Here is a 25,800-nt window from a genome sequence, read left to right on the forward strand (position 1 = left end):
AGAGTGTGACAAAATTTGTGCCATTTTGATGCCAATTAACCTTGGGTAAAAACCTTCATACATTTCCCCCTTTGCGTTTAAAGGAATATAAAGACATAAAAGAAATATCCCAGCACTTCCTTTCTTAATTTTCTCTTTTTATTTGATACAATTTTACCTTATAGCTACTTAAAGAAATCTTCTTTCAAGAGGTCAGTCATGTCACCTCCTCCTCACTGTCCTTTGTGCGACTATAAGACAACTGGCTGCAGCAGGAGCCTCCCCCCACTCTGCCCTGTCTGAACTGGGACTAAATATCACTAAGCTTCACCCCTTGACCAAAGTGTGGAGGGTCTCACAGGCGCAAACTGAGGATGGAACTGATCAGCGGGAAACTTACTCCTGTGTTTTCTGCAAGACTGACTTTCAGGATCATGCAGAAAATGATGACGACTCACAAGGAGTGAGGACGACTATATTTCAATCATTAATATTTTAATCATTAATGTAATTCATTTATAAATGTTGGGCCCGATTCCTTATAGCATTTAAGCCTAGTTTTTATCTACTTTTTCCTATTTAAAGGCTTTTTATTGTTGCACCTATATTGAAGTCTACTTTTCTACTTGTTTTTTTTTTGTTTTTTTGATTTTTCCAGTCCTCCACCTTTTTTTTTTTTGCACATCAAAAATTATTGTGCAAATGTTACAGTTGTGACTTTTTTGCTTTGTGCAAAATAAAAAAAAAAATAAAAAACAAAAATAAAAAGTATCTTTGATTTTGCCCACAATTCATTGAACCCACCTGCGCCATTTTAAAGAAGTCAATAAATAGCACAAGTCGAAAAGTGACTTAAAAAAAAACACAAAAATTATGAAGTCTTTTTTTTTTAAGTTCTTTTTAATGCTCCTATCATATACTGTACATCCGGCCATCTAATGTCCTCCTACATAAAAGGCCGCCTGAACATTGCGCCAAAATCCCACAATATTCATAGGAAGAATATCTCATTACCTTCCCATTTCAACCCCCTCCAGATCTAATTGCTGTAACATATTTATTGCCGGGGCCTCACTTGGCGATGGAACACCCTAAGGAATTGAATGAGCTTTTACCAGTGCCTGACCCTTGATATTATTAAAGATTCCAGGGAAGGTCTAATTAGGTCTAATTTCAGCAGAAAGTGATTTCATTTATAATATTCTGGAAATTGTTATGGTGGAAGCGAAAAACTTACATTCAGCTCTTTAAACAAACTACAATTATAAAGCATTTTCCGTCATATCTCACCCACACATAACGCATTAAATTATACCTTAGTGGGTGGAGAAAAGCTTTCTCTTTAAAAAATACCATTAATCCGAGCGCATAAATAATTGTTTAGGTCTTTTCATATGTTTTTTTTTTTAACATTTACAAAATTAACAAAAAATTGTAGAAATGAAAAACGCATAAAACTAAGCTTATTATTTATTATGATTTAATATTTGAAGAATAAAACGAGTTAGTTTTTAAATGTTCGCTATAGGTTTTAACAAACTTTTCACAGATCAGTAATACGAGTGGACATAATAAGATACGCAATACATCTTAAAAAAAAAATGTTATTCTTTCGAAACTTATAAGCCACTTTTAGTACTCCACCATCTTCCCGAATTCATCACATTCGCTCCAAAAAATCTGCTAAAATCTGTCCTGCTCAAAGAAAAAGGAACTGACGGCTCACTGAGGGATCAGGTTATAGTTACTTGTTGTAGTCTATGGAGAAGGGAAGGGGAGGAAGTGGGAGGAGTAGTGTACGAGAGGCACAGCACACAGACGGCTGCTGCTCTATAGTGTTTTACTCAGCATAGTGCTAGATTCACATCTACACTGCTCAGTACTGATGTATATTGTCGTCCATGTTGCTGCTTCTAAACTTGTGCTTCGGAATCAATCATGCCTGTGTGTGCTATGTACATTCATGTACGTATATGATGGATTTTTCTAAAAAGTTATTTAAAACTACAGGCAAACTTTAAAGGGGTTGTCCACTTGATCTAAATGTTTGGCCCAGTTAAAATAAAAAATCCTATACTCCTCTCCCGTTCCAGCGGTGTTGGCACTCGCTCTCCCCGGGGCTCCCGTGCGGCTGTTGTGACACGTGACCCCGGCTCCCAATCAGCGCTGACGTCATTGTCCCCACCTTCTGTCGAATTGAATATGAAGAGGAAGTCCAGGCTGAAGCTGATCTGACTTCCTCTTCATGTTCAATTTGTACGAAGGTGGGGACAATGACGCCAGCGCTGGACGCCGGGGTCATGTGTCACAACAGCCGCATGGGAACCCTGGAACCGCGAGTGCCAACACCACTGGAACAGCGCCGGCACAGGAGGTGAGCATAGGCTTTTTTATTTTATCGGGCCCCAATCGTGGGGTATGAGAAGGAGTAGTCCAAGTAGTAGATAACTTCTTTAAGGTCTGTAAACTCTCTGGAAGTAAGGTTTGAGAAAGGCTCACAGCTTGATGAGCTAAAACGTTGTACTTACATAGATGAATGAAGACAACAGTTTTTTTCAATATCCCATATCTGGATTGTTGGTGTTTTTTGTTATATGGAGATTTGTAGGGGGAGATCCTCAGCTGGGTCCAATTGTCTCTATGCAGATGGAGGCCAGTCTAGTACTTGGGCACCTGACTAACCAAACCTTGATAGAAGTAAAGGCTGGCAAGACCAATGTGCACATGAAAGTTGTCCCTAAAAGTTTTTGTCTTAGGTCGAAGGGTATTCCAAATTTGTCCTTCCTTTTCTAGTCTCTTGGTTCGACATATTCCGAGATATCTGGTGTATGAAGACCAACAACAAACTAAAAAACAAGATAGAACACAAAAAAACCTTGCCTTTATAGAACTGTGACCGGAGATGTTTATGCTATATGTGTCTGTGTGTGGCCACCCGGTGGTTGTTGCTGCAGTTATATGGATGAGACGTCCCATCTGCCTACAGCCATTAGATACTATTGCCACGTGACATTTTGAAAGAAGCAGCGTGGCAGCCTTTATATCATAAAGACTTGTCCTTCCTTAGATTTCTTCTTGTGTCCACATATTTTGAGATGAGTGGCACAAGATGGCCAACTTTGGGAAAAAAAACAAACATGATTTTGTGATACTCTGTTGAGAGATGTCTATGATAAATGTGTCTATATGTGGTGACATAGTGGCTCTGATGTGAACTGCAGCCTGTTGAGGGTTTTGCTTGCAGTCAAGACGATACAATCGAGTTTGTATGGAAACAAGTTGGAGTAGTTAATGCCGCCTACATCGGCAGTGTCACTGAGCTCAGCAATTGGCTGCCATTGCGGCATTGGATGTCACCGCTGCAGCCAAACATTAGAGACTGAGGCAGTGGCTGAGACACTGTGCTGGACCTGGGGAGGGTAAGTAAGACTTAGTTTGCTTGTTTGTTTGTTTTTTTACAAAGAAGCAGAAGTTTGCTGCTGAAGGAGAATCCTCTAATGAATGTCGAGGAAAGGTAAGTGTGGACAGTGCTGTAAACTCACTGGAAAGTAACGACTACATAATGATTATCCCTGCTCTCCAAAATGTTCTATGAACCTGACGCTTACTGCAGAAACCTCACAAATGATGGATGCAGATTTGCATTAATGGAAATGCAGTCCAATTTCTTAATGTCTTTTCTTCTCTCGTTAAAAAAAAAAAGGCAAAAATAAAGACCCAAAGGCCCAAACAAGAGTCCTGACTGCTGGAAAGCAATAATCGCTCAAAGAAGCACAACACAGACACCCTGAGGTTCATACATATAAAATATAATTGGGCTCACACTCCGTCCTCGAGGAGACATTGAACACAGAGTGAAATAAATTATAGCCAAGGATATTTAGGGAATATGATAAAAAAGAAGCTCGTAAGTAAATAGAAAACAGGAAAATCTCGCTCCCTCTGTAACCTCCAGCTACCATCTGACTTGTATCTTGTTCCTATTTACATATTATCTATTGTTAATAAGATTCTAAAATAATGGTCCTTGATTAAAATAGAATGATAGATAATAGATAATAAATAGATGATAGATAGATAGATAATAGATAGATAATAGATAGATAATAAATAGATAACAAATAGTTGATAGATAGATAGATAGATGATAGATGATAGATAATAGATAATAAATAGATAATAAATAGATAATAGATAGATAATAGATAATAGATAAATAGATAATAGATCGATAATAGATAGATAATAGAAAGATAATAGATAGATAATAGATAATAGATAGATAATAGATAGATAGATAGATAGATAGATAGATAGATAGATAGATAGATAGATAGATAGATAGATAATAGATAGATAACAGATACAGTGGGGAAAAATAGTATTTAGTCATCCACCAATTGTGCAAGTTCTCCCACCTAAAAATTTGAGCGAGGCCTGTAATTGACATCATAGGTCGACCTCAACTATGAGAGACAAAATGAGAAAACAAATCCTGAAAATCACATTGTCTGATTTGGAAAGAATTTTTTTTACAAATTTTGGTGGAAAATAAGTATTTGGTCAACTACAAAAGTTCATCTGAATACTTTGTTATATATTCTTTGTTGTCAATGACAGAGGTCAAACGTATTCTGTAAGTCTTCACAAGGTTGGCACACACTGTTGCTGGTATGTCGGCCCATTCTTCCATGCAGTGATGTTTTGGGGCTGTCGCTGGGCAACACGGACTTTCAGCTCCCTCCAAAGGTTTTCTATAGGGTTTACATCTGGAGACTGGCTAGGCCACTCCAGGACCTTGAAATGCTTCTTACGCAGCCACTCCTTCGTTGTCCTGGCGGTGTGCTTGGGATCATTGTCATGCTGAAAGACCCAGCCACGTTTCATCTTCAATGCCCTTGCTGATGGAATGAGGTTTGCACTCAAAATCTCACGATACATGGCCCCATTCATTCTTTCATGTACACGGATCAGTCGTCCTGGTCCCTCGGCCAAGAAACTGCCCCAAAGCATGATTTTGCCACCCCCATGCTTCACAGTAGGTATTGTGTTCTTTGGATGCAACGCAGCATTCTTTCTCCTCCAAACATGACGAGTTGTGTTTCTACCAAACAGTTCTACTTTGGTTTCATCTGACCATATGTCATTCTCCGAATACTCTTCTGGATCATCCAAATGCTCTCTAGCAAACTTCAGACGGGCCCGGACATGTAATGGCTTAAGCAGGGGGACATGTCTGGCACTGCAGGATCTGAGTCCCTGGAGGCATAGTTTGTTACTGATGGTAGCCTGTGTAACGTTGGTCCCAGCTCTCTGCAGGTCATTCACTAGGTCCCCCATGTGGTTCTGGGATTTTTGCTCACCGTTCTTGAGATCATTTTGCCCCCATGGGGTGAGATCTTGTGTGGAGCCCCAGATTGTGGGAGATTATCAGTGGTCTTGTAAGTCTTCCATTCTCTAATTATTGCGCCCACAGTTGATTTCTTCACACCAAGCTGCTCGCCTGTTGCAGATTCAGTCTTCCCAGCCTGGTGCAGGGCTGCAATTTTGTCTCTGGTGTCCTTCGACAGCTCTTTGGTCTTCACCATAGTGGAGTATGGAGTGTGACTGTTTGAGGTTGCGGACAGGTGTCTTTTATACTGATAACAAGTTCAAACAGGTGCCAGTACTACAGGTAATGAGTGGAGGACAGAGGAGCCAGTACTACAGGTAATGAGTGGAGGACAGAGGAGCCAGTACTACAGGTAATGAGTGGAGCACAGAGGAGCCTCTTAAAGAAGAAGTTACAGGTCTGTGAGAGCCAAAAATCTTGCTTGTTTGTAATTGACCAAATACTTATTTTCCACCAAAATTTGAAAACAATTTCTTTCCGAATCAGATAATGTGATTTCCAGGATTTGTTTTCTCATTTTATCTCTCATAGTTGAGGTCGACCTATGATGTCAATTACAGGCCTCGCTCATCTTTTTAAGTGGGAGAACTTGCACAATTGGTGGCTGACTAAATACTTTTTTTCCCCACTGTAGATAGATAATAGATAGATAATAGATAGATAATAGAGAGATAATAGAGAGATAATAGATAGATAGATAGATAGATAGATAGATAGATAGATAGATAGATAGATAATTGATAGTGATGAGCAAGCACTAAAATGCTCGGGTGCTCGTTGCTCGGGTCGAGCACATTGGAATACTTGGGTGCTCGACCCGAGCAACGAGCTCAATGTAAGTCTATGGGAAACTCGAGCATTTTTCAGGCGGCTCCCCCCAGTGGTCTGCAGAGGGCCGAAAAATTGCCCAAATCGATGGGAACAGTGCTCAAATGACATTGGAACAGCATGGGGAAGACCCCTGGAAGCATCTCTGACTCCCAGATCACTGCTGTTAACAAAGTTGTCAGAATATTACGCCACTTTTACGGACTGACAATAAAACATACAAAAATGAAACCAAAATGGATTTTCCTGGGAAATATGTTAAGGTACATCCTTTCCAGGGTAATGACTTGTATATAAGGCAAAATAAATAACCAAAAACAAAAATACTCCTCCACACCTTGGGCTAAGTTCACACGTTGCGTTTTTGATGCGTTTTTGCACTTTTGCATTGCTTTCAACCAAGACAAATGCATTCACCAGAAAATGTAATTTTAACATTTTACAACCTTATCTGGCCATGTGGTGTGTGACACATCATCAGACACATGCATACAGTGCAGAAAAGACATGGGAACAGCATGGGGAAGACCTCTGGAAGCATCTCTGACTCCCAGGTAACTGCCTAAAAGTGTGCCCATCATAAGTGATCCTTGGCGAATGCGAAGATGCCTCCCGCAATGCACCTGTCATTGCAGACTTGCAACAATCACCGTCCACGTCCTTGTCCCACTGCAGCGTTCAGTTGTCCCTACCCCATTCCTTGGAATGCAAGCACAAGTATGCAGCCAGCCACCCACCCACCCACAGGCTGCAATACTATACTGCCAAATTTTTGACAGCTGCTTGCACTTGAAATGCAGCTTTTTAGGCTCGTGGAGGCAGAAACTTTTCATAACCTCATGCCGGCGGTGGCCAGGTGTCCATACTCGGTCCCCAGCTGCGACTATATTTCCCTGCATCGCCTCCGCCTTCCACAAGCACGGGTCCCACAACATTACCCATGCCCTCCCCAGTGCACTTACTGGGAAGGACCGCCTAACCACAAATACGTGGACAGGTGAATGTGGCCAGGGCGGTACGGAGCCAGTCCACAACTTTTTTTGCTGAGAGTTGTATTTAGCTCGGTGAAAGGACTGGCATAGAGGGAAACCGTATCTACCCTACGTGTCATTTCTGCCAGGAAGTCCTGTAAGTGAGCTAGCTTCAGAAGCAATGGCAGCCCGTCCAACATCAACTCGCACTTGTCGGTGGTGCTTTGACACACACACATCTTTCTTTATGCATTTAATTTCTTGAATACAGAGTTGGACAATGGCCTGATCTGTAATGCGTTTTGAGAAATAACATGCATAAGCATGGCTGATTCACATTAAAAAAAACAGCCATAAAGTGTCCGGAAACCTTCCCCCACACTTTTCTTAGCCAGGGCTGCTTTTCGGCAGGGTTGGACGGGCCCACCAGAGAACCGGAGACTCCTTCGGCGGACCCTGGCTTCTCCTTCAGGAGAGCTCATAGTGCTGAGGTGAGGCCATGATGATGATAGAGGCCACCATCTGCTTAGTTTTCTGTTACTTGGAATGCAAGCGCAAGTATGCAGCCAGCCACCCACCCACAGGCCGCAATACTAGACTGCCAGATTTCTGGGCAGCTCTTTTCACTTGAAATATGGCCTTTTAAGCTCGTTGAGGCAGAAGCTTTTCAGAACCTCATGCCGGCGGCGGCCGGGTGTCCATACTCGGTCTCCAGCCGCCACTATATTTCCCGGTATCGCCTCCGCCTTCCACAAGCTCGGGTCGCACAACATTACCCGTGCCCTCCCCAGTGCACTTACTGGGAAGGACCGCCTAACCACAAACACGTGGACAGGTGAATGTGGCCAGGGACGGTACGGAGCCAGTCCACAACTTTTTTTGCTGAGAGTTGTATTTAGCTCGGTGAAGGGACTGGTGACGCGCCCCCTGGGCCTGCATCGTGCGTGCACGTGCGTGCGGGGAATACCTGGAGCCGGATCGCTGGGGGTTGTAGTTTCCGTGGCGGTGACCCGGTCCGTGCCCAGGGTGGTCAATTCAGTGGCAGTCTTAGTATTATGATAATTGTCCGACTACGCCACCCGTGGAATGCGGTCAGTGCGGACCGCCGCTGCAAGGCAGACCGCTGGGGCAGATGGTGTATGCAGCTTAGGTAGTGTGACTCCCCACGGGAAGAGTACAGCCCCAGGGCAGTGTCGTGGATGGTGGGGGTGATAGTGCAGATAGTCCCAATACCAACAGTGCCGGAGGAGCAAGAAGTCACAGACAACGCATTGCAATCCAATGTCCTTTACTCACAGTTTGTATTCTCCAGGTCACTCTCGCGAAGCAGTGACCACCCAAGCCGTGCTGCGTGCACCAGGCAGGGGACTCGGTCAACTCCCAGGTCTTTCTGGAGTATGTCTCAAAGCTCCTTTCCGTCCTTTCTCTGGCTCGTGCCCCACCAGTGACCAAGCTTATGTCCAGTTCCCGCGGGCCTTCTCTTGGGAGGGCTATGTGCCCACGTCCCTGACCCTCTATGGTATGCCTTCCTAGCAAGGTGTAGTGAGGGGTCGCACCAAAGGCTGGTCACGACCTCCGGTTCTTGGCTGAAGATGATTCGCTTCCACCAATTTGGGATCCGGTACCCTGTTCTGCCAACCCGTCACCCGCAATCTCCTGGGTCCTTAGGGTTCTCTCTTCCTTCTCGTTCCTGAGCCTTTCTGTTTCACTTGTTACTTCTATTCTGGTCTTGTTCCCTTTTCCTTTCCACTATTCCTTCTCCTCTCTCTCTCTCTGGCCCCGGCTTCTGTGCTAGGCCTGCCCAGGGAGCAGAGCCCATGCAGCAGCCCTGCTCCCTGCCTTCTCCACTTCTCCTCACAGACTGAACTTCTTCTTCTTTCTCCCAGAGCTAAGATGGTGCCCACCTTTTATACCTCCCTCTGACCATGAGCCCAGGTGACTAGCAACCAATGGGCTCCTTCCTATGCTCAGGACCCAACCCCTATCTGCCCCTACAGCACTGAGTATTCCACCCCCCTCCCCACTCCAGCCAGGGACAGATGCTGTCGTGCCTGCACTTCTGTCTAGTGGGAGCACCATTGAGCTGTCCCTCGGAAATGGGGTGTGTGTGCTGTATGCAGCCTACTGAGCCTTGATCCATACTCCATCCTTACCTGGGAGTGGGATATCACACCTCTGGATGAGGTGAAATACCTCTGTAGCGACCAAGTCCACGGGGCGCTACATTCCCCCCTGGTAAAGCACAGCACGTCCTCGGGCTGGAACAGAGCAAAAACAATTCACAGGGTATGCAAAAACGTTTTCAATAACTGCTTACATCAGGAAACAGACACACTTGTACAATTCCCTTCATGGGAAACACTCTGATGAAACACTTTTGGTTATTACTTCCGGAACTCTTTTACCATAAAACACATTATAAAACTTTTGCAAGTAAAACATTCTTCAAAAACACATTCTTGACTTCTGGCCACTGTGCAACTGGCAACCAGGTATTCACTGTTCTCAAAGGTGCTTGAGGTAGAGGTGCAGTTTCATTATAAAACCAGTAGGGGGCGCTTTAAGAAGCGCAACTATTTACAGGATGGCCGCTCTCAGTCCTCGGCCAGGTAGGGAAGGGGTTGGCTGTTCTCAGTCCTCAGCCAGGTAAGGAAGGGGGTATCTTGGAAACGAGTAACAGTCTTTTAGCTGTCCCAACGGGGACCACACTTATTAACAGTTCAAAAGAAAAACAGTCCTTGTACCCTAACGGATAACTTTGTACAGTTCCTTACTCACGCTACTTACTTTTAATAGCTATGTCCTCCTTGCGCTCCCTCCTGAGGGTAGTCTTCAGACCCGTCCGGGTCCTCTTGGCTTTCCTCATACTGGTCGTACTGCGGCTCCTCCTCCGTGAGCCGGTGAACGTAGAGGGCGTACTGTCCCTTGGCACCCTTGTGCAGTAGGCCTTGCGGCGGGGTCTGGAGAAGGCCGCTGTTGATGACGCCCGGGGTCAGAGGGTGCGACTTTGGGCCTGGGCGCGGGCTGGTGGTGGCGGTGCCCAGGGCTGGAGGGCTCAGCTGCAGGGCTTGTTGCGGGGTCTGGAGCAGGTCGGTGTCTGCAGCGCCCGGGATCGGCGGCTCCACCAGGGGGCCCGGGAGCAGGCTGACGCTGGCAACGTCCGGGACAGGGAGACTCCTCTTACCTGCTCCCGCGACGGCTCCTGCGTCACGCGTCTTCTCCTGGCGCTGGTCGGGACCTGCGACGACTGGGGCACTGCCGATGCTGGGCAGCTTAGTCTGCTGCCGGTCCGCCATCTTGCTCTCCGTTCCCGATGTCTTCCTCCCCCCCGGTGGACCGTGGCCTACCTTGCGATGATCTTCCTCCATAGGCCGCGGCTCCGCAGTCTATCGTCGGGGTTGAGGACCTTGCGTCGAGCTCCTGTGACGTCAGCGTCGCTCCCTCTCCCTTCCAGGACCTTACGCAGCGTCAGTGCGTGGGGCGGAGCTTCGGATCTTGCGCGCTTTCGGCGTCCACGCCCCTCTTCTTCCCGCGCGGCGTCCCGAAAATGGCGTCCGATGGCAGGAAGCGGCTGCGGATGGCGGGAAGACGGCAGAAGATGGCGGGAAACGACCCAAGATGGCGTCCGATGGCGGGAAACGACTCCAGACGGCGGGAAACTTCACCACAAGTAAGTACAAAAGTCTTTTTCAGGCACGCAATACCCGCTGGTGACGGGTTGGTTTGAATCCTGCCGACTACGCCAAAGTTGACGCGCCCCCTGGGCCTGCGTCGTGGTGCACGTGCGTGCGGGGAATACCCGGAGCCGGATCGCTGGGGGTTGTAGTTTCCATGGCGGTGACCCGGTCCGTGCCCAGGGTGGTCAATTCAGTGGCAGTCTTAGTATTATGATAATTAGTCCCAATACCAACAGTGCCGGAGGAGCAAGAAGTCACAGACAACGCATTGCAATCCAATGTCCTTTACTCACAGTTTGTATTCTCCAGGTCACTCTCATGAAGCAGTGACCACCCAAGCCGTGCTGCGTCCACCAGGCAGGGGACTCGGTCAACTCCCAGGTCTTTCTGGAGTATGTCTCAAAGCTCCTTTCCGTCCTTTCTCTGGCTCGTGCCCCACCAGTGACCAAGCTTATGTCCAGCTCCTGCGGGCCTTCTCTTGGGAGGGCTACGTGCCCACGTCCCTGACCCTCTATGGTATGCCTTCCTAGCAAGGTGTAGTGAGGGGTCGCACCAAGGGCTGGTCATGACCTCCAGTTCTTGGCTGAAGATGATTCACTTCCACCAATTTGGGATCCGGTACCCTGTTCTGCCAACCCGTCACCCGCAATCTCCTGGGTCCTTAGGGTTCTCTCTTCCTTATCGTTCCTGAGCCTTTCTGTTTCACTTGTTACTTCTGTTCTGGTCTTGTTCCCTTTTCCTTTCCACTGTTCCTTCTCCTCTCTCTCTCTCTGGCCCCGGCCTCTGTGCTAGGCCTGCCCAGGGAGCAGAGCCCATGCAGCAGCCCTGCTCCCTGCCTTCTCCACTTCTCCTCACAGACTGAACTTCTTCTTCTTTCTCCCAGAGCTAAGATGGTGCCCACCTTTTATACCTCCCTCTGACCATGAGCCCAGGTGACTAGCAACCAATGGGCTCCTTCCTATGCTCAGGACCCAACCCCTATCTGCCCCTACAGCACTGGGTATTCCACCCCCCTCCCCACTCCAGCCAGGGACAGATGCTGTTGTGCCTGCACTTCTGTCTAGTGGGAGCACCGTTGAGCTGTCCCTCGGAAATGGGGTGTGTGCTGTATGCAGCCTACTGAGCCTTGATCCATACTCCATCCTTACCCGGGAGTGGGATATCACACCTCTGGATGAGGTGCAATACCTCTGTAGCGACCAAGTCCTCGGGGCGCTACATTGGCATAGAGGGAAACCCTATCTACCCTGCGTGTCATTTCTCCCAGGAATTCCTCTAAAGCTGCTTGCACTTGAAATGTGGCCTGAACATTACTGCTGGTACTTTTCTGTGGGAATTTGCTTGCCTCCTACCAGCCTGGAATATTTCAGGCAAACTATGGTACAACGCCATGGTATTAGCACTGCCCCCAGTACCAGTAGCGAAGCCATCCCCAATTTCCTTCTCAGGAATTTTATTTGGTAGACTGAGTGGCTGCCCAAATACATTTTCTCACAAAGGAACTGAAGATAGAGTGGCAGTAGGTGCAAGTTTCTCCAGCCTGTTAGATATTAGAGGGTAAACGGCAGCACATTGGATCAGAGGTTAGCACTGAAGCCTTGCAGCGCTGGGATCCTGGGTTCAAATCCCAGCAAGGACAACATTTGCAAGGACTTTGTATGTTCTCCCCGTGTTTGCGTGTGTTTCCTCCTCAGTAAAAATAGAGTGTCCGGGAACCTTCCCACACACTTTTGTTAGCCAGGACTGCTTCTCGGCAGGGTTGGACGGTCCGACCAGAGAATCCTCTGTTGTGCCTTGGCTTCTACCTCATGAGAGTTCATGATAGCGCTAACTTTGCAGCTGTTATGTGCTCTGGTGGGCACAATATTTTTCAATCTGAAACAGCTTCTCAGTGGGAGTTGTATTTCACCACAGCCATATTCTTTAGCTCGGTGAAAGGACTGGCATAGAGGGAAACCGTATCTACCGCGGCTGTCATTTCTCCGTCACCAGGTTCCACCCATTGTCACACACAACCATGCCTGGCTGTATGTTCAGCGGTGAGAGCCACAGATCAGGCTGCTGTGTTACAGCTTTCAACAACTCTGCATTGCTGGGCGGTTTGTCAATTAAGCATTAAGCATGTTATCTTCAGCACAGCCTGTTGCCGCTTGGCCAAGGCAGTGCTGCAGTGCTTTCAGCTTGTGACTGATGTGGTGATGTACGTTATTTTTTAAGACAAATGCATTCACCGGGAAATGTCATTTTAACATTTTTCAACCTTATCTGGCAATGTGGTGTGTGACACATCATCAGACACATCCTGTTTTATTTATGATGGAGGGACTCTGAAAGTCATAAAGCCTATTTTTATAGCGACATCAGACGGCCCTTACTATTATTAAAAGGCCAGCAGTCGGCCCTAGCTATTGTTAGAGAGCCATCAGCCGGCTATGCTTTGTTGTTCCCATTATTAACAAGTGGGTCTCCTATACTGTTATTGCGTATCCAGTGACTGCAAGGGCTGCCAAAAATTTGGAAGCAACCCAATACCCCTTTGAAGAGACATAGAGGAGGGTCTCAGTAAAAAAAATGTTCCCATTATAAAGGAGCAGGTCTCCTATAGTGGTAATGCCCATGCTGTGACTGCAAGGGCTGCCAAAATTTGGGAAAAACCCCACTAAGAATTTAAAGACACACAGAGCAGGGCCACAGTAACAAGGTACAACATGTTCCCATTAGAAAGGAGAGAGTCTGCTGTACAGTTATAGGGTATGCAGTGAGTCCAACGGCTGACCAATTTTAGGAAAAACCCCACTAAGAATTTAAAGACACATGGAGCAGGGCCACAGTAACAAGGTACGACATGTTCCCATTAGAAAGGAGAAGGTCTGCTATACAGTAATAGGGTATGCAGTGAGTCCAATGGCTGACCAATTTTAGGAAAAACCCCACTAAGAATTTAAAGACACAAAGAGCGGGGCCACAGTAACGACAAATTCCCATTAGAAAGGAGAGAGTCTCCCATACTGTTGACCTATGCAGTGAATGCAAGGGCTGCCAAAAATTTGGAGGCACTTCAATGACCCTTGGAAGAGACGTGGAGGAGGGCCTCATAAAAAAATGTTCTCATTAGAAAGGAGTGGGCCTACTATACTTGTAATGCCCATGCACTAAGTGTATGAGCTGACAAACATTTACCCCTGGGGGGTATACATGAAAATACTGTATAAAATTTTTTTTTTACGGGCATCATAAACACCCTTTAAAAAAATTATGTGGGTGTTGCATCACGGACTACGGTCACCCTGATGATATGGTGGTGGAGGATGAGGAGAAGGAGGAGGACAAGAGCAAATAGACAAAATCAGGAAGGGTATACCCATGTGTGGGTGTGAAAAGGTGCATGGGAATACACCTCTCAAGAAAAGACACTGGATTGAATTTATCTTAAGCTGCTATCATTCGGTGGTGTTCAGAAGTCTGGCCCCAATCCAGCCCTTGTTCATTTATATAAGAGTCAGCCTGTCAGCATTTTCAGTTGACAGGCGGATGCGCTTATCAGTTATAATTCCACCAGCGGCACTAAAAACCCACTGTGATAAAACGATGGCGGCAGGGCAGGCCAGGACCTCCAAGGCATAGAGAGCCAGTTCATTCCACGTATCCAGCTTGGATACCCAATAATTATAAGGCACAGAGGAATCACGGAGTTCGGTCGGCAAGGTACTCCCTCAGCATCTTCCCAAACTTTTCACTCCTTGTGAGAGTACCCCGCGCCTCAGGGCCTGTCCGATGGGAGGGTCTGAGAAAACTCTCCCAGAACTTTGACAGTGTTCCCCTGCCTCTGCTGGATTGAAGTTGTGTCTCTCTCGCCTGTACTCCTTGGTTGTCCAACGAAGTGTGCCCTCTGCCGCCAGCGTTTTCAGATGGGAATTTTTTTAATAGTTCCGCAACAAGGGCCTTCTGGTACTGCTCCATTTTTGTACGCCTGTTCGCCTCAGGAATAAGAGATATAAAGTTCTCCTTGTAGCATGGGTCTATAAGTGTCACCAACTAGTAATGACTGTCACCCAAAATTTTGAGAATGAGAGGGTCATGGGAAAGGCAGAGTAACATAAACTCAGCCATGCGTGCCAGACTACTAACAGGCAAGACTTCCGTGTCCTCACCAATAGGATGACTAACGATGCTCTCCACCTCCTCCTCCTCTTCCTCCTCCTCTCTGTCCTCTGGCGATCCACGCTGAACAGACGGTATGACAGCTGTGCAGGTAGTACCATCTATAGTGCATGAAACTAGCTCCTGTCCGTCCTTCCTCCTCCTCCTCCTCTTCCTCATTGTCACCTAATCCATGTTGGGATGAGATGAGGCTTGGCTGTGTGTAATCACCCTGTATGGTTCCTTGCTCCATCTCATCGTTCTCCGCCTTCCATGCATCCTCTTTGATTGTGATCAGAGAGCGTTTCAGAAGACAGAGAAGCGGGATGGTGACACTAATTATGGCGTCATCGCCGCTCACCATCTTGGTGGAGTCCTCAAAGTTTTGGAGGATGGTACATATGTCTGACATCCATGTCCACTCCGGAGGTCTTATGTGTGGTGTCTGAACTGAATACCGACGGCCTTGTTGATGCTGGTACTCAATAACTGCCCTTTTCTGCTCACAAATCCTTCCCAAAATCTGCAGTGTAGAGTTCCAATGCGTGGGAACATCACACACTAGTCTATTTGCACTTGCGTTCCAAGGACTGGGGTATGGACAACTGAACGCTTGCGCTGGGACAAGGACATGGATGTGCTTCCTGATGCTGCTACTTGAGAGTGTGCAACGACAGGTGCAGGGCAGGAGGCATCTGCGCATGCACCATGGACAAGGGATTGGCTTGCATGCACAACAGCGGAAGAAGCAATGGTGCCACCTGCAGACACTGTTCCTGGACCCTGGGGTTTGGCCCACAAAGTCGGGTGCTTTGCTGCCATGTGCCTGATCATGCTGGTGGTTGTCAGGCTGGTCGTTTTGCCACTCCTGCTGATGCTGGCCTGGCAGGTGATGCAAATGGCCTTTTTGGGGTAATTGGCAGAGTTTTTAAAAAACAACCAGAAGGGAAGACCTAACAGTTGTACTGGCAACTTCCTTCATGTTGGTGTTACAGGGAACGGTTGCCTGCCTTCTGTCTGCGGCTACCACACTGCTTCTTCCTGCCTGTTGGGGTGCCCTGCCTCCCTCCGCCTGTGTGCTGCTGTCCTCGCTCTGCATGTCCTCCTGTCAGGTTGGGTCAGTTACTATATCATCCACCACCTCGCCTTCCACTTCCGCATCCTGGTCCTCCTCCTGACTTTCTGGCAATTGTGTCTCATCATCGTCCACCTCTTGTGACACTTTCCCACCGTCGCCTTCGTGTGACCGTGGCTGCTCAAATATTTGGGCATCGCTACACGCGATCTCCTCTTGCCCCGCTTCAAGTGGACCGGACAAGAGGCCCGAATCTATAAATGGAAAAGTGAACAGCTCTTCAGAGTGTCCAAGTGTGGGAACAGTTGTCTCTGGGCACTCGCCATGGTGGGAGGAAGGAGGATCAGGGTGAGGAATATGCGGTCCAGACTCATGGCTACAGAGACTTGACCGTGTGGAAGACAGGGTGGTGGTGGTGGCTAAGTGATTGGAAGCATTATCCGCTATCCAACCAATAACCTTTTGACACTGCTCTGGGTTCAATAGTGGTGTGCTGCGGTCCCCTAGAAATTGGGACAGGAAGGTCAGGCGAGAAGATTTGGGTGTTTGTTGTGGCACAATTTCATTTTGCCCACGGCTTGTCCTCAGCCTCTGCATGCACCATTACCATCACGTCCAGTTCCCCGTCCCTTGCCACGTGCCTCGCCCATTTTAAATGGAGGACAGTATCTTCCACGCTCACTACAAATGACTCAGTTTGGAGCGAACTTATATGTGATCCGTGTGATGGAGAAAACAGAGTTTTAAAAAGCTGGATTTTTAGCGCTCTATTATGGAAAGGACCTGGCTGTATTCTGCAGTGCCAACAAGCAAATGGCGCAGAAAAAACGGTGTTCTCTGGATTGCTTTTGAAGCAAATAATGAGGATTAAGATCCAAAGAAAAGTATTCCTGGCCCCTGAGACCTGGGCCTTTGTATATAAATATCTAACAGCAGCAGAAGGCAGAATTGGAATGGAGCCTCTTGGGCTATATGCACTGCAGTCTGCTATATACACTGCCTGCCTATATACACTGCCTGCCTGATTTCTCTGCTGATGGATTAGTCCTCAGAAGGACTATTTGTTAAGATGGATATGTGTAATGTACGGTTTTTCTCCCTACACTACCTAATACACAATCAAATATCTCCTAACGCAGCAGCAGCTTTCCCTACACTGTCTGATCCGGAGTGACTGTGACGAGCATGGCGGCGCCAGGTCTGATATAGACCTGATGACGCTGTGCGGCCAGCCAATCACTGTAATGTCCACAACCAACATGGCTTCGGCATTACAGTGCATGGCAGGCAATCCCTGCATGTTCATTGGCTCTCTAAAGAGCTCCAAACATGCAGGGAGGGGACCTGATTTCCCACCCGAGCAACCTGGAAATACTCGGCGAGCGCCGAGCATCTCGAGCAGTGAGATGCTTGGATGAGCACCGAGCAGTAGCGAGCATGCTCGCTCATCACTAATAATAGATAGTGTGACAGAGTCACTGGTGTTATATGTGAGGGGAGGTATGTGCCACTCCGGCTGCTAGCCTGTGTGAAATGAAACCTGCAAACTTTCCTCCAGTATGTTATATGTTGGGGGTTAATTCCCTAAAGGGTGTGGTTTTATGTGAATGACAAAGAGGGTTGGAAGTCAATCACCATACCTCCCCTTTTCGGGGGTGTTGTGTTTGGAGAGGCAATGTCTCCAGACTGGACAGCCATAGCTCAGGAAGGAGCTGAAGGCTGTGATACAACCAGTGTGGGCCAACCCCTCAATCCTATGGACTGTGCTATCGTTTATCTTTTGTTCTGTCGTTTTGCCAGTATGGCCGTGTTTGTTTTTGCTGGAGCTGCCGAGCTTTATGCCACATAATAAAGCCTGCAGAGAAAACCCGGTTCCTGAGTCTACTTCCGAAAGCAGCCGAGTGAGGCGTCTTACCACAATAGATAGAAGATATATATTCAAAAAAGTTGAAACAGCACCAAAACAGTAAACAGTGGGTGGAAGGCCTCCCTGACAACTATCCTGTTGTCAAATATCTCTATCTGAAAAAAAGCAGGCAGCACTCCAAAAAGTAGTGAAAATAAGGGGACTTTATTAGCCCAACCAGATGGACTAATAAAGTCCCCTTTTTTCACTACTTTTTGGAGCGCTAGGGCTTCTTTTCTTCAAATATGGGTAGATAATAGATAGAAAAAATGGGAAAAAAGCAGAACCAGTTTTTTTTATATATATATATATATATATATATATATATATATATATATATATATATATATATACAGTACAGACCAAAAGTTTGGACACACCTCATTTAAAGATTTTTCTGTATTTTCATGACTATGAAAATTTGTACATTCACACTGAAGGCATCAAAACTATGAATTAACACATGTGGAATTATATACTTAACAAAAAAGTGTAAAACAACTGAAAATATGTCTTATATTCTAGGTTCTTCAAAGTAGCCACCTTTTGCTTTGATGACTGCTTTGCACACTCTTGGCATTCTCTTGATGAGCTTCAAGAGGTAGTCACCGTAAATGGTTTTCACTTCACAGGTGTGCCCTGTCAGGTTTAATAAGTGGGATTTCTTGCCTTATAAATGGGGTTGGGACCATCAGTTGTGTTGTGCAGAAGTCTGGTGGATACACAGCTCATAGTCCTACTGAATAGACTGTTAGAATTTGTATTATGGCAAGAAAAAAGCAGCTAAGTAAAGAAAAACGAGTGGCCATCATTACTTTAAGAAACGAAGGTCAGTCAGTCCGAAAAATTGGGCAAACTTTGAAAGTGTCCCCAAGTGCAGTTGCAAAAACCATCAAGCGCTGCAAAGAAACTGGCTCACATGAGGACCGCCCCAGGAAAGGAAGACCAAGAGTCACCTCTGCTTCTGAGGATAAGTTTATCCGAGTCACCAGCCTCAGAAATCGCAGGTTAACAGCAGCTCAGATTAGAGACCAGGTCAATGCCACACAGAGTTCTAGCAGCATACACATCTCTACAACAACTGTTAAGAGGAGACTTTGTGCAGCAGGCCTTCATGGTAAAATAGCTGCTAGGAAGCCACTGCTAAGGACCGGCAACAAGCAGAAGAGACTTGTTTGGGCTAAAGAACACAAGGAATGGACATTAGACCAGTAGAAATCTGTGCTTTGGTCTGATGAGTCCGAATTTGAGATCTTTGGTTCCAACCACCGTGTCTTTGTTTGACACAGAAAAGGTGAACGGATGGACTCTACATGCCTGGTTCCCACCGTGAAGCATGGAGGAGGAGGTGTGATGGTGTGGGGGTGCTTTGCTGGTGACACTGTTGGGGATTTATTCAAAATTGAAGGCATACTGAACCAGCATGGCTACCACAGCATCTTGCAGCGACATGCTATTCCATCCGGTTTGCTTTTAGTTGGACCATCATTTATTTTTCAACAGGACAATGACCCCAAACACACCTCCAAACTGTGTAAGGGCTATTTGACCAAGGAGAGTGATGGGATGGGATGACCTGGCCTCCACAGTCACCAGACCTGAACCCAATCGAGATGGTTTGGGGTGAGCTGGACCGCAGAGTGAAGGCAAAAGGGCCAACAAGTGCTAAGCATCTCTGGGAACTCCTTCAAGATTGTTGGAAGACCATTTCCGGTGACTACCTCTTGAAGCTCATCAAGAGAATGCCAAGAGTGTGTAAAGCAGTCATCAAAGCAAAAGGTGGCTACTTTGAGGAACCTAGAATATAAGACATATTTTCAGTTGTTTCACACTTTTTTGTTAAGTATATAATTCCACATGTGGTAATTCATAGTTTTGATGCCTTCAGTGTGAATGTACAATTTTCATAGTCATGAAAATACAGAAAAATCTTTAAATGAGAAGGTGTGTCCAAACTTTTGGTCTGTACTGTATAAATATATATATATATAAATATATATATATATATATATATATATATATATATATAAGCAGATGGGGATATAAAGCTTCCCAGATTTGCCTAATCTGAATAATAGAGACAAAATATGGAGGCAGCCCTCCAAAGACAGTGTATATTGTAGGGATTTATTGGCTCATGTGGTGACGTTTCCATTCATGAACTGAAAGGTTTCCTCATGGGCCATTAAAGTGCTATAGATAAATAGGTAGACAGATAGAGAGGTAGATAGCTTTGAGACAGATAGGTAATCGATAGTAGAGATGGGCGAATTGGTTAGAAGTGAATCAAATTCTCCTCAAATTTGTAGAAAATGTTGGATTTGCTGTTTTTATGGTTTTTTTTGTGATTTGCTATATGTAAATTCAACAAATTTGGATGGTCATTCATGGTTTTTCTAGTTAATTGAAGAAGAGGGAAGGGGGGCAAAAGATAAAATCCATTATACTCACCTCTGTGCTCACGTGTCCCGCTGCCACTGATCCCTGTCAGGCCTCCGCTGGTTCCCTCCGGCACCGGTCTATTCTGCTCTTCCTTCCCCCTGCGCTGAGTGGCCCCCAGACATCAGGAAGGTGTGACTGTGTACATAGTTGACCGCAAGGAGAGAGAATAGTAACAGATGAACACATGGTTCTGCCAGATTTGATAATTTTTTGCAGATTTCAATTTTGAAAATTATGAGCCAGAAATATGAGAAAAGAAAGTCTATTGTCACTTTGTATAAAGCCAGTCACAATGTGCGCCGTTTATACTAAGAGCATTACTAACTAAAGTGACACAGAACAACTTTTTTAAAATGTGTAAATAAGATGGATTCTGTTACTTGTATCCAAACGTTTTTGAAATCCAATTTCCTCTAAAAGCTTCTACCAAAGATGATGGGAAAATATTGCTAATAGCCGGGACTTCCAAGCTCAGTACAGAAATTTCTAGCCCTATAGTAATATTAGCACAGGTGTGTCAAGTTGTCAAGTTATGTTAAACAGCTTGTCCATGCTATCCATATGCCTTCCACAATTTGCTACTCTGTTATCTCTGTGAGTATCAGCATCTCTGCAAGCAAGTTACCAATTTGTCTATATACATCTCTGCTGAAGCTGTTCAGTCTTCACTTCTGTTTCAGCTATAGCTAGTGCTTCCAGCTCTGCTTGCCCATCTGCTGTCCTTCACACCCTACCGTACTAGTTCTTGCTAATCCATTTGCCGTCTGTCAAATCCAGCTCTGCTGTATCATCACCTCTTGTCCGTGCTGCTAATCCCGACCTATAGTTTACAGATTCCAGTTTACCAGGTGAGCCCCTAATAGATTAAATGAAAATGCCGTGAAAAGATGCTTATAATGTCCTGAGGTCTCTCCAGACCCCAAAACACAAAAAAAATGGAAAGCCAGGAAGGTGCTAAAAAATAATAAAAGCTTCTACTCTCCTTTCTTAGGTATGTCCCTCACTTGTCCTTCCACCTCAGTGACTCTCTGGGTCCTTGGCTCACTCTCTAGTCACTATTTGCTTTTTGGATCTTGAAACGCTGTGAATCTTGCATGCAACGTGACCGTATTAGTCTGTTGCTGGAAGATCTGAAGAGTGGTGAATGACCGGAAGAAGCGAGCAGAAGACGTAGTGAGGAGCTGAAGAGGTTGAGCAGGTGAAGGGCACCACTGCCACAAGTGAGCTGCTTTAACTACTTTTGTCCTTCCACCTCAGTGACTTTCTGGGTCCTTGGCTCACTCTCTAGTTATTATTTGCTTTTTGGATCTTAAGACGCTGCGAATCTTGCATGCAACGTGACCGTATTAGTCTGCTGCTGGAGGATCTGAAGAGTGAAGAATGACCGGAAGAAGCGAGCAGAAGACGTAGTGAGGAGCTGAAGAGGTTAAGGGCACCACTACCACAAGTGAGCGGCTTTAACTACTTTTTTATTTCCTTCGGGATTGAATCTGAATTTTTCTGGAAATTCGTAATAAATTCAATTCGAGCTCATCTCTAGCAATGTTTTTGCTGTTGCTGATCTTGAGGGTGCGCAGCCGAGGTCACCATGATGACATTCTAATCTACACCCGATACGCAAGTCAGCATGACCAACATTTTCCTCATTGGTCTTTAACAGGTTAATCACATGCAAAATAAGCCGAATCCCTCAGAACGGAGCTGTGTACACATCACACAGGTTTTTCTGTATGCTGAGCAAAATAGGGTAAAAAAAAAAAAAGAAAAAAGAAAGACTTCCCGCGAGTTTATAAGAGCACAGGCTTTATTAAGACTCTAATAAGCAGAATACCATGAACACAGCACAATGCGACAGCAAACAACTCCCCTTATTTGTCAGGGTTATATAGCAGCGTACCATTATACGGTATTATATAAATCAGCTCCACAGGCTATGAAAGAAAATAGGAGATCATTAAAGAAACAGGTTTATAAAATATTTCCCAGCAAACTCCGAGCCGGTGTCAAGAACAAGTCTGAAGTTTAAAGTTTAATTATTATATTTAAACGAATCGGCATGCATTTATATCCCATGGGTGCAGACAAGTACCTCGGCCTTTCCAGAATTAAACAGAATACGTAATGATTGCATTGCTCAGTGTACATTTCCAGGGCGCCATTCAACAGACTCTAAATGGGCAAAATAGATGGTTTTAAACCCGTGTCAAATATACAGGCTTCAAAGGCGAGGGGGCGTAGCGAGGGCACGGAATCGCCTTATGAAGAATGCTGAAAAGTTCTTATTAAAATCAGATATATATTTTCTCTACTAGTCTTTACTATTTTACTGACGAATGGATTATCAGGCATGAACGCTTTGTCTATTATCGGAGCGGAGAAATCTTATAATCCTGCCCTGGTTTAAATTGCCCGTAATATATGTTGCAAAGTGAAACCTTTTATTAATGAAGGTTCCAGTCTAACCGCGCACAGGAGTTCTCTTGGCCACACATGATAGGATTGGGCTTAGGTCAACGTGTCTCTTTACCGGCCATGCCAAGCATGTGGATCCCATTGGTGAAGCTGGATGATGACCTCATAAAATAATCATGGCATTCACAAGTTTACTGGCTGGAAGCAATTATCATAGACATAGATGGGAGTTGGATATTTTTACGGATCACAAGAGGCTAAATGGGGAATATGGCGTAAATTGGGGCACGATTCTCCCTCTGATTAGTTCTGATGTATTTTGCAGGAGGGGTTGATATGTTGGGATCTTACAACAGATCTGAAATAAAAAAGTTATTGTACAATGGGTGATGTTTAAAACAAAATCCAACTATTTATTTTCCATGGCTCTCGTGCACCTCTATGGTAACATGATTTACTCATTCTCCTTTCCATTTGTTACCTACATGGGTGCATTAGGTTAGGATGGGGTTAAATAGAGGAAAGCTTTGTTTATTGTCTGTTACCATGAAAATGCAAAAATTTGCACAGGAGCTGTAGACACAAAACGAAAGAAATCTTTTAGCTGAGAAGTTCATTCATAGACTCCTAGAATGTTAGAGTTGGACGGGACCTCCGGGGTCCTCGTGTCCTACCCCTGGCTCAATGCAGGAGTCACTAAACCATCTCAGACAGATGTCTGTCCAGCCTCTGAAGACTTCCATTGAAGGAGACCTCACCACCTCTCGTGGCCGCCTGTTCCACTCATTGATCACCTCACTGTCAAAAAGTTTCTTCTGATATCTAATCTGTGTCTTCTCCCTTTCAGTTTCATTCCATTGCTTCTCGTGTTCCTATGTGCAAATGAGAATAAGGATGATCCCTCTACAGTGTGACAGCCCTTCAGATATTTGTAAAAAGCTATTAAGTCTCCTCTCAGTCTTCTCTTTTACAAGCCAAATATTCTCAGATCCTCTAACTGTTCCTCGTAGGACATAGTTTGCAGTCCGCTCACCATCCTGGTAGCTCTCCTCTGAACTTGTTCCAGCTTTTAAATTTTTCCATTTTTCATTTTAATAAAAAATAAAAAAAATAGTTGCATAGTCTATTTGGACAGCGTATATATAGCACCGCCACCAAGGAATTAGCATAATTTGTTAAATAACTAAAAGCACAAGAATGAAACAGGTTTACAAACAGAGGCTGACACTTTGTTACAAAGATGGGAGATTCATGTGATCCTTGGTGTTTAACACTTTAGATGCCTCAGTCAATAATGGTCGCAGCATCTAAGCAGTTAGGGCTCAAGCTAACATCTTACTGGCAATGTGCACTTCAATGGCCGCCGGGAGTCACGTTAAACCACTAGATTTTCCTTCCGTGTATTCCCTGCCAGTGTCTTGATGATAGGAATAATGAATACCGTGAATATAAGTGCACAGTATGGATGAAGACTTAAGCTCATTCAGCAAAAAACAAATCCAACATGCAGCTCTGTTGATAGAAAAATAAAAAGTTATGACACCACAAGAAAAGGTGTAAAAGGTGTACAAAAGAAGTAAATCATGTTGACCCCTGAAATAAAGTTGATATGTTCCGTGTTGTCATTTATATCATCAGCGGGAATATTGTTAAAACAAAGCTCTAAAACTTGCAAAAAGTCCGTTTTTTTACATCTTCAAAAACAAATTATTCAAAGTCTTTCAATACATTATATTTCCCACTTACCCCTGCCTTCCCCACAATAAAAGTACAACTTATCCTAAGAAAATGTTTGCCAATCCAAGAAACATTAATTCTCGAAATGCATTAATAAAATAAAAAAAACTACATTCTTGAGACCCCAAAGACCCCAAAACTAGTCGTGTACAAGTAAGTCTATGATTGTGCCCAGTTATGTAAGTTTTGATTTTCAGCTGTAACCAGGTCACAACTCCTCTGTAAACAGGGCGCTACGGGCGGTGTTTGTGTCTGTAGGGGAACTTATTAGATAATAACGCCCTGTGATCACAGCAGCATCTGCATTGGAAGCTGGAGGTCTCTCTGCGGTGTGAGAGGGGATAGAGTCCAATGTGAGCTTGTTGGCTTGCAGACAAAGTGACCATGACCGGGCTGCAGCCCCTATGTAACACGGATGACGATACGAATAACATTATCTCTAGATTTAGGAAAACAAATAGGTTTTCAGCATAAACAGTTGAATTTTAATGAGTTTTAACAGGAAGGGCTCCACAGTTGTTTTGCACATGAGCATATACAGTAAGAGCCCCAGGCAGGGCCTGGCCCCAGGGCTTGTTTTCTGTTTCACCAGAGTTATGCATTAATCTATATCGGATCTGAGCAAAGTCCTCTGGCTGTTCTAGTCTGGGCCACGGACTGAGACAGACGTGGGACTGAAAACAGTGGCTAGCCCTGGCTAGCCCTAGCCCTGGCCCGCTACCTGCCCGCCGCTTCCTGCGGTCACCGCTATCCGCATCCTCGGGATGCAGACAGCGGTGAATACATCGATGAGGACGGGGCCACCGGTTCCTTCTTCCACCGATCAGTGTGTTATAGACAGCAGACACGATGAAGTCATTTTATCACGATGCTGGTGAGAGTCAGTGCACAGGAGACAGGAGCAGAGAGCCGGGGGAAAGGGAGCCACGTGAGTATGTGCTTTTTTTTCCTTTCTTTCATATGTTTATGGGATGTCTACCTGTATATAGGAGGCTGTGTGGAGTTCATACTGTATATGGAATGTTTTGTAGGGTCTCATACTGTATCTAGAAGGCTATATGGGTCTCACACGGTATATAGAAGGATATGTGGAGGCTCATACTGAAAATAGAAGGCCATGTGGGGGCTCACACTGTATATAGGAGGCTATATGGGTGCTCATACTGTATGATTGAGGCTCTATGGGGGCTCATGCTATATAGGGAGGCTGTGTGGGGTTCATACTGTATAGAGGAGGCTAT

This window comes from Phyllobates terribilis, unplaced genomic scaffold (assembly GCF_046119375.1).
Source record: "Phyllobates terribilis strain yellow unplaced genomic scaffold, ASM4611937v1 Scaffold_8__6_contigs__length_399053987, whole genome shotgun sequence".
NCBI classification, from domain to species: Eukaryota; Metazoa; Chordata; class Amphibia; order Anura; family Dendrobatidae; genus Phyllobates; species Phyllobates terribilis.